Source organism: Malania oleifera, chromosome 8 (assembly GCF_029873635.1).
Source record: "Malania oleifera isolate guangnan ecotype guangnan chromosome 8, ASM2987363v1, whole genome shotgun sequence".
NCBI lineage: Eukaryota > Viridiplantae > Streptophyta > Magnoliopsida > Santalales > Ximeniaceae > Malania > Malania oleifera.
The window spans coordinates 52,352,650-52,361,715 of record NC_080424.1 but is presented as its reverse complement, the minus strand read 5'-3'; the positions used below and the strand labels follow the sequence as shown (position 1 = coordinate 52,361,715).

Sequence of the window (9,066 nt, the reverse complement as noted above, 5' to 3'; positions counted from 1 at the left end):
GTCTACATATACTTGCGCAAGGAGCATGCCTTCTTTCTTATACTTTATGAACATAGTTGTATCTATCTCTTCTTTGATAAATCCATTCTCTAGTAGAAATCCTCTTAACCTTTCATACCAAGCTCTAGGAGCTTGCTTTAAACCGTACAAGGCTTTTACTAGTCTATACACGTGATCTAGATTCTTATGGTTTTCAAAACCCGGGGTTTGTTCTACATACACTTCTTCATTTGTGTAGCCATTTAAAAATGCACTTTTGACATCCATTTGATATAACTTGAAATCCTTAAAAGCTGCATATGCTAAAAGCATTCGAATGGCTTCCATTCTAGCTACGGGTGCAAAGGTTTCTTCAAAATCTATACCTTCTTCCTGGTTATATTCCTGAGCTACTAGTCTAACCTTATTTCTAACCACTATCCCATGTTCATCTTTCTTGTTCTTGTATATCCATTTTGTACCAATGATTGACTTATCCTCAGGCCTAGGAACTAATGTTCATACTTTGTTTCTTTCAAACTTACAAATCTGCTTTACGTGAAAGCACTTTTATATTGTACCATTTGATTGTAAATTTGAGTGATTCTAGGCATGGCCTGAGGGGGTGGTAATCCAGTCCGGTAAAGATTGGTGTAAAGGTTGAGGTCAGCTCTGTGCTAATTGACCTGGTTTGTATAGGGGTCGCTCCATCCGTTTAAGTGAGTAAGTTATAGTGGTAATCCTTGTGCTTGTAGCCAAGGCGGGGACGTAGGCATTTGGCCAAACCTCGATAACGTATCTGCGTGTCACCCTCTCTTTACTGCTTTCTGGTGCTTGTGTGATTGATTAAACTGCTTTATTTACTTTCTGGAATACATTTACCTTACTTGCACTAGATTAACCATAGGGTTGTGAATATACTGGTGTTAGGAGATTGACCTGGGGATTAAATTTTAAAAATACCAATTCACCCCCCCCCCCTCTTGGAATCATGGTAAAGTTAACACTATATATCATTTAATCCTAAACCCATCCATGTATATAAAAGCCTTGAAAAAGATAAGTCATCACTCTAGGTATAAGCACCAATGATAATAAATTTCATATCTATCAAGTGCTAATAAAAAGTCATACTCTTTGTAATCAAAATTAAAGGCATTCACCAGGGGAGTGTTCCTTTTAAGATTAGATTGTAAATCCTTTAATTTTGTTTCACTTCTTCCATCCTTTCATTGGTTCATATCCTTGCTCCAAAAATGTGAGTATAGTTAAGGGATACATTCGAAATCTCCAAAGAGCGTTGGTAAAAATATTCAAATTCTCCTATATGCTCTTTGCCAAAACAGTTAGGACATTTTCTTTAGAATGCTTATCTTGTATAATGTCCCACTACTACCAAAATACTCTTCTGAACATATTAATAATTTAATCTTTAAGAGTATTTATCCCTGCTAGCTTCATAAGCTCTCAAACTTTAACATAAAATTATTTAAAGCTTCATCTCATTTGATCAAGATGAATGGCTAAGTTGGTTGCACTAGGTCTTAATCTAGATGAATGCATAAACTTCAAGGAAACCTATGCACATGCATTTAAAATTCATAGTCATTCGAACTCGAGCCTCTCACTTGTTAGGATTCATGAAAAAAAGAGGCAATGTAGGCTTAGTTCATTTAAAGAAACACTTATTGTGACTCTTTGGTCCTCTAAGCCTAAGCATATTTAGCCAAGATTAAATCATGAAAAATCTAAAACACTTGGCTAAGTAATTAGAAAATGAAAAATTCATAAAATGGATTAGCGCAAAACTCAAAGGGGGGGGGGCATTTCACTTTCATGGACATAACAAATTAAATGCTCTCATAATTATATTTTGTGTCTATATGCCTTATAAGATTTGAATTGTGACTAACTATCCATTGTCATTTAGTGTTCATGTTATCTTAATGGATAATATACATTTTATATGTATTGCTAATTGAGCTACCTAATTGCATGCGTAGTCTAGAATGCCTCCTACATTGCGGATGCAGTTGATGTGAATTGCATGCTGGTAGTGGCTTATAGGTTCTTGCATGCTTAAATTGAATTATATTTTGCTTACTTGAATCTATTAGGTACAATTTTTATGGGAAAATGTCCAATTTACAGACGGTATGATGCCAAAATTTTGGTAGATTTTTCAAAAATAAAACCATGTACATAGATGATTATGATAAAATTAATGTTAAAATATTTTTGAAAGGATGAGTGAAAACTAATTGAATATTAAATTTCATCATAACATAATTATCGAATAGTTGGAGGAGCTCAGCTCCATCCTTGTAGAAAGTGCATAAAAGACTCACATGCATCACTTCAATTTTTGAAATATTAAGGCTCTTCTGAAAAATCCTGAACATCATATCCAGTGCTTTACTGTCTATAAATTGATATGGAATGTTCTTGGGTCATGAACTCTATAACATGCCTTAATATACATTTTCTAGTGCATCTATAGTCTATAGGGAGACTATACTGGGTAGATGATAAAGACAACATCAATCCATACTCAATATTGTTGTGCTTTTGGAAAAAGGCTTATAGTAGTAGGCGTAATGAAATAAATCTCTATTTAGTATAAGCAGTTTATTTCATCTAAGCTAGGTTTCAATTCGAAAGGGGGAGCATCCAAAATTAAATCCTATTTTGTTATGTTATCCAATATGTGTAGCTTAGATCTTGAATGAATTTACTATGGCATGTGCTTAAATAAAATGATCTTCTTGAAAATCTTAAGTTGATATATGTTGTTTTGTCATAATCACATGAGTTGTCATATGATCTTGCATTTGATTGATTAAATTTTTAGGATCTATATGGTTGTTCTTTTCTGGTTATATGTTGTATTGCTTGTAAATGAAATACCAAAAAAATATTGCTTGCTTGCATTAAATTAAAGTTTCCTTTTCATCGAGCACCTCCAGTATTTCTTAATAACATCATAAGGGGGATATATATATATATATATATATATATATATATATATATATATATATATATATATATATACACTTACATGTACTTTTGTAAAAAAAAAAATCTTTCAAATCAAAAACTCTTTATCTCTTGCCTTATTATTATTATTATTATTATTATTATTATTATTATTATTATTATTATTATTATTATTATTATTATTATTATTATTATTATATATGTTTTTAAATTGCATAATTGGTTTGGTAACTTCACATGAAAATACATGCGAACTAGTTAGACTGTTTTTATGCTTAAACCTTCTATTTGCTTTCATATGTCGTGTGCTTTGAACTGAAATATTTCATGGGTCTTATGAAACATTTGAATTGGAATGATTTGTGCATATTTATGGTATAATTCTATTTTCATGTAATTTAAATCTTTTAATGACTAGTTATACTGTTTGTATGTTTAATTGCTATAGTTTTTCAAAAATAGTTATATTTTTTTTTATATACCATTTTTGCTGATGCCAAAAGGGGGAGAAATAATTTTGCAAAAATTGGTATACATATTATTAGGGGGAGCTTTCTTTGGCTTTACTCATTTTTGCATTTGTATTTGTCATTATCAAAAATGGGGAAATTGTTGACTTTTTGAGTCCTATCTCGTATTGATAATGACAAATACAAAGTATTTAATGTTTGCTGATTTTGTGTGCAAAATCAGTCTTGCACGTTTTGGCAAAATCATATGGCATCACATAGAGACTTGAAGGGAAAAGAAGACCCAAAGTGTTTAATTTATTTGTATTATATTTTATTGCGGGTCTGTAATATTAATTATCTATCGGTTTGTAATAATCAATGCATGTCATGCATGGTAGGGACTATAAGATCAAGACCATAGATGGACCTTAGGTATCACCCTTTGGTCGACCGACGCCGAATTTTTAGGGTTAACTCAAAGACCATAGAATGACTATAGGAACCCCCCCCCCCAATCAATAAGGTTAATATCTTACATTAATAGGGATTTAACTTGGATTTTTTATTTGGGCCAAAAATTATTTTTGAACAGATTTGGCCGACTGAACCTTGGCAGTGTGAATGTCTTGGTCGACCGAATCGGGTTGAAGTCAACTATTGTCTTTGCTCGGTCGACTGAACCCCAACACAAAGAAACCCTTTGGTCGACCGAACCTCTTCAGGGTCAAAATGTTGATTACTTGGTCGACCGTCCTAAAATGAATACCAACGCCCTAGTCGACTGAACTGGCACGTGGGAAGTCCCAACACCTTGGTCGACCGAACCTTTAGGTTCAAAAGGACTTGATCGACTGAAGTATATGAAGTTCGGTCAATCGAACTTAGTTTGGTCGACCGAACCTCGGAAGGTTCAGATTGCCTTTGGACGGTCGACCGAACCTGTAGTTCAAAAATCCCTCGATCGACCGAACTTAGTGAGATGGTTGACCGAACCCTAAAAATGATCGACCGACCTTATCGGTTTGTCAAAATTTTACTAAATTTAAACTATGTTATTTTTATATAAACTCACTTAATCTTTTTTCAAAATACCCAACATATCGCCAACGATTATAATTTTTCCCAATTCTATATATAGGGCTTCATTTGCAAAATTAAGAGGTGATTAAGGATTTTGATTAGGGAAATTTCCTTTAAAAAGTTGAGAGCTCTATCTTCCCATACTAGACAAAATACTCATCCTTTGCTCATTCGTTTGAAAAATCTTATTGTGTGAGAGTATTCTTGAATGATTCTACAATATTCCTACTTGCTAAAAACTCTCTTTGATTTATTGCTTGATTGATTTTTACTGAGAGTTTTAGCTTATAGTTTTTCCCCGGGTTTATTTAATAACTTCATTGTGTGGGGAAAACTTTGAAGCTCGTGAGTCTTGGCATTTGCATTGCAAGACTCCAAGGCTTGTATTTTGATTGTGATAAAATTATTTTTGACAAGCTTATATTTCAAATATCTCTTTGTTCTAGAATCTTGAGAAAATATTTTTAGAGATATTTTGATTACTATTGTTGGAAATCTTTGAAACCCTAATTTGTGATTGAGATATACTTTGGTTTATTGTTTCAAAGATTGTTTGAAAATACACTTTTGTGCTTGATTGAATATTGACATAAGATTGAGTGTTTAGCACATGTATAGAATAGAGCTTATAGTTCATAACTTGTTGATGTGTATTGATTGATATTGGTATGAATCTGCTTGTGTTTAGAAGTAACTTTTTTGTATGCAAAATTTATATTGAATATTTGTTGTATTCCAGGCATGGGCCTGAAGAGGGAGACTAACCCTATTGAATAGTTCCAAATTGACTTAGACCCGATTAAGAAAGTAAGGTGCACCATCCTGGTAAGGTGCAGTTGTAGGTTGAGATCAGCCCCGTTAATTGATCTGATTGTAAACGGTGCTGCTCCACCCGTTAAGTGAGCATTAGTAGAATTCTTGGGTTTGAGAGCTAGAGGCAAGGATATAAGTAGTATTGGCCAAATCCCAAAACCATATCGTGCGTGCACTTTACATTTCTGCAATTTATTTACTGCACGTGTATGTTGTATATGGTGAATGTTGCGCATGATTTAATTTTCGCATATCATTATCTGCATAATTGGTGTATGATTAGAAAGACCTTAGGTTGTGTTATACTATTATCTGGTTTAACCTAGGAAGAAAGTTTAAATTTCCAATTCACCTTCCTCTTAGGAATACACAAATTCCAACACTAGTCTTAAGTGGTAAAAGGGTAGATGCTTTATATAAAATAAAAATCAAACTTAGTGTATCCAAACAACCACAAGCCAACTTCTAACTGCAAAAATCATAGTCCCAACTCTGTTCTTTATAGTGAATACTTCTTTCTAGGTGAGAATTTTCTCCACAAACAGAGCATAAAAACAACAATGTCATATTTTCAACAAAACCACTAGCAATGTACAATGGGATATAAGGCATGAATTCAATTAAGTTTTAGAAAAGTTTCTAGCTTAGTTCACTGATTATGAGTTTTTGAAAAATGCCCTCAAGAATCATTTGAAACCCAACAAGAGAGAGCATTCAAAACTCGACCTTTCCATTTTTGTAGCACCCATTGGCCATCTTTATCAATCAAGAAATCTTTGTGGTAGTTAGATTTTACCTTAGCCCTCAATGTGTTCATAAGTTCTGTGCCTAGTCGGAGCTGCCTAAACCCAGCTTTCATATTTTGAACCTTCCATTGCTTGTATGTTTGGGGTCTGAAAAACCTCATTGAACCCTCACATGAAATAGTATTCATAATTACCATCCCATAAAACTCTCTTTCAAATATCAATCTGTCTTGACTTTCACGGGTTAAACTTGTATCCATCATGTCAAACACTGTCGAGTAGTAGAAGAGTGTCTCCCGAAACCTCGTAACAAAGAAAGGTCCATTATGATTTCCATTACAAACACCATGAATGAATATATTTGGGTTTATCTTCCGGGTTAAATTTAGGATAACATTCCTCAGACTATCGAATGTAATAGTCTCGTCAAATACATACTCTAATCGGAATAGGCAGTTAACAATGATGACCTCATTTTGGTCAATCTCGAGGTCATTAGCTTGGATAATTTCCCATTTCTTTACTATAGAATTATACTTAAATGGGACATTAAAGCGCTTACAATAAGTTGCTAGACGGTGGCCAGTGTCCTCAACCATTCTTGCTGAGCGAAAACCTTGTCTGGAAAACTCTATACCCGTAACACGAAGCATGGAAGGCCCACCAACCAAGGTTGAGAGATCTTGGATAATCATGGGCCATTGGAACCCATACAGGATACCAAAATCTATAATATGAACCACCCTCGCCTTTTTGGCTAAATTCAGAATGTGGTGATTTGCAAAATAAAAGCAGACCCTTCTACTTGGACAGACTAAATTCAAAAGACCGGTAAGCTTTCAGCATGGCCGCAGCTGAAGGTATCTTAGATAACAAAGCAGCATAAATTTGATTACCAGTGCCCGCCAAGCGTGCTTCGAGGGCATTGGCAAAATAGTGGGCACACCTCTGAAACCCATCTCCGAAGGGTGAAGAGTGCTGCCGAATCTGCTTCAATCGTTGATTTGCAGTTCTCCAATCTTCAGCAGCGACATCCTGTGCACACAGAACAAGATAAGCCCTCAAATCAACTAACTCTTCATTTCCTGTTCTCTTTGCTCCCTTCCCAGGGTTAAAACCACATGCTTCCACATTCTGCACCGGCAACGACTCGCTTGCACTACTGTCCGGCAACGACTCAACAGTATTCTTAGTTTCTTCAGCTGGAAAGAGAAAAACATTGTCAAGCATCTCTGATAACTCATCCTCTTCGCCCGAAACCGCCAATTGCTTTCTTCTCCTCCCTCCTTCTTCATCTGCATCCTCCCTTTGACGAATCTTCTTTCCCCTCACGACAGCAGGCGAATACTCCCTGTCATCCTCCTTTGCATCAGGACTGTCATCGTCCTTGGACGACTTTGGAGTTAACTTGGTGTTAGAGTTTTCCAAATTAACTAGTAGAAGATTTTCACGAGGAAGGAACTTGCTAGCTTCCTCTTGGCCTCTTTGAAACTGCAATTTGTACTCGTCCCCGCTTATAGTATTCCAAAAATCAAGTGTACTTAGAAAAGGCGGATGCATTTCGAAACTCCCACTGAGCCCGCCTTTCATTTCTGAAGTATTGGACTGAGAAACAGAACAATTGCTAGTGGTACCATTACAATCAGGGCAAATATTATTAGGACAGCCGAGAGTGCGTGGGTGGGCGGGGGAGGGAGGATACTTCTTACCCATAGCTTCGTACAACGGTTTCTCGACAGCTCGGCGGGCCGCAGGGTCGAGCAACAAGCTCCCCTCCTCGTCCAGGTCGTCTTCCATAAGCATTTGCTCTATGTATTGGAAAACTGAATTAGAAAAGCCATCGTCGACGGCGGAATCTACATCCGGATTCGCAGTCGACGTCTGAGCCAAATACCCCGGGGCTTGTTCCGGTGGAAGGGAAGACAAACCCATGAAGTTGGTAACAAACAGTAGTCACTGAAAGTGAGTCCGTTCGTGAAAAAACCAGGGCAATGGTCAGCCGGCGTAGGCTCTGTCATCATTCATTTTGAACCTGTTTATGCAATTGCAGAAAATAATTACTAAAGCATTCCCCAGAGTTTGATATCAAAGGATTAATTTATGAATCAAAGCGAGTAAGTAAAATAAACGGATGAAATCAAAGTAGAGAGAGAAGGAGAAAAATGAGCAAAGAAGGAGAAGAACGAACTTCTTTCGAAAAGAGTTAGAAGACTTCTTTCCAAAAGGGTGAGAAGATGGACGAAGGAGGAGAGAGTTTCAAAATCACAGAATTTGTTTGTCCCCCTGCGGGCATTGGGCCGTAGAGGTTGCCGGGCAAAAGTTAATTGATTACTTTTGTCGTCCAGTAATTAATGAAAGGGTTAAAATTTACTCCCATATTTTTTTAAAACTCAAAAAAATTCTCAATAATTTAAGTTTAGTGACAAGAATAAACGTTACCCTCATTGACTATTAGTCGATAATTATGTATATACGAAAAAATGAATAAAATAATAATTTTATAGTTTTTTTATTTACTTGTGATTAGATAGCTTCGAAAAATAACATTAGTTTAATAAATGAAGTCAAAAAAATTAGTATAATATATTTTAGAAATTGAACTTATAAATAAATTGAACATATAGTTCTTGAGTTAATCTCGTGCACCGGAGGTCTCTACAGCGGCATCGTAAAGGCCTAGAATAATGTATGGGCCATGCAAACATTCGGCCAAGTGGGTGCAACATGTGTGCTGTGATGGGCTGGGCCCAATTTCAAAGATAGTACAGCAAATAGAATTTAGTTAGAAAGAATGATGGGCAATACGTGGTAGATTTATATGGCCCATGTAAATTTAAAGAGTCCGTGCATGAAATTGGAGAGAAGAAGCGGCTACCGTGCACTTAGGGGGGCTCCTTCTTTGCTTGAATATATTCAACAGTCGGGGGAGGAGTGTTGTGACGACCCAAAAATTATTTTATTTTATTTATATATTATTTAAATATCTCTACTATAGACTC

At 35.7% G+C, this 9,066-nt stretch overlaps 1 pseudogene; it reads right to left on the bottom strand.

Annotated features, from left to right (window-relative positions):
* Positions 1-6,000: 6,000 nt before the first annotated feature.
* LOC131162675 (scarecrow-like protein 14) lies at positions 6,001-7,999 on the bottom strand (annotated as a pseudogene).
* Between the last annotated feature and the right edge of the window lie 1,067 nt (positions 8,000-9,066).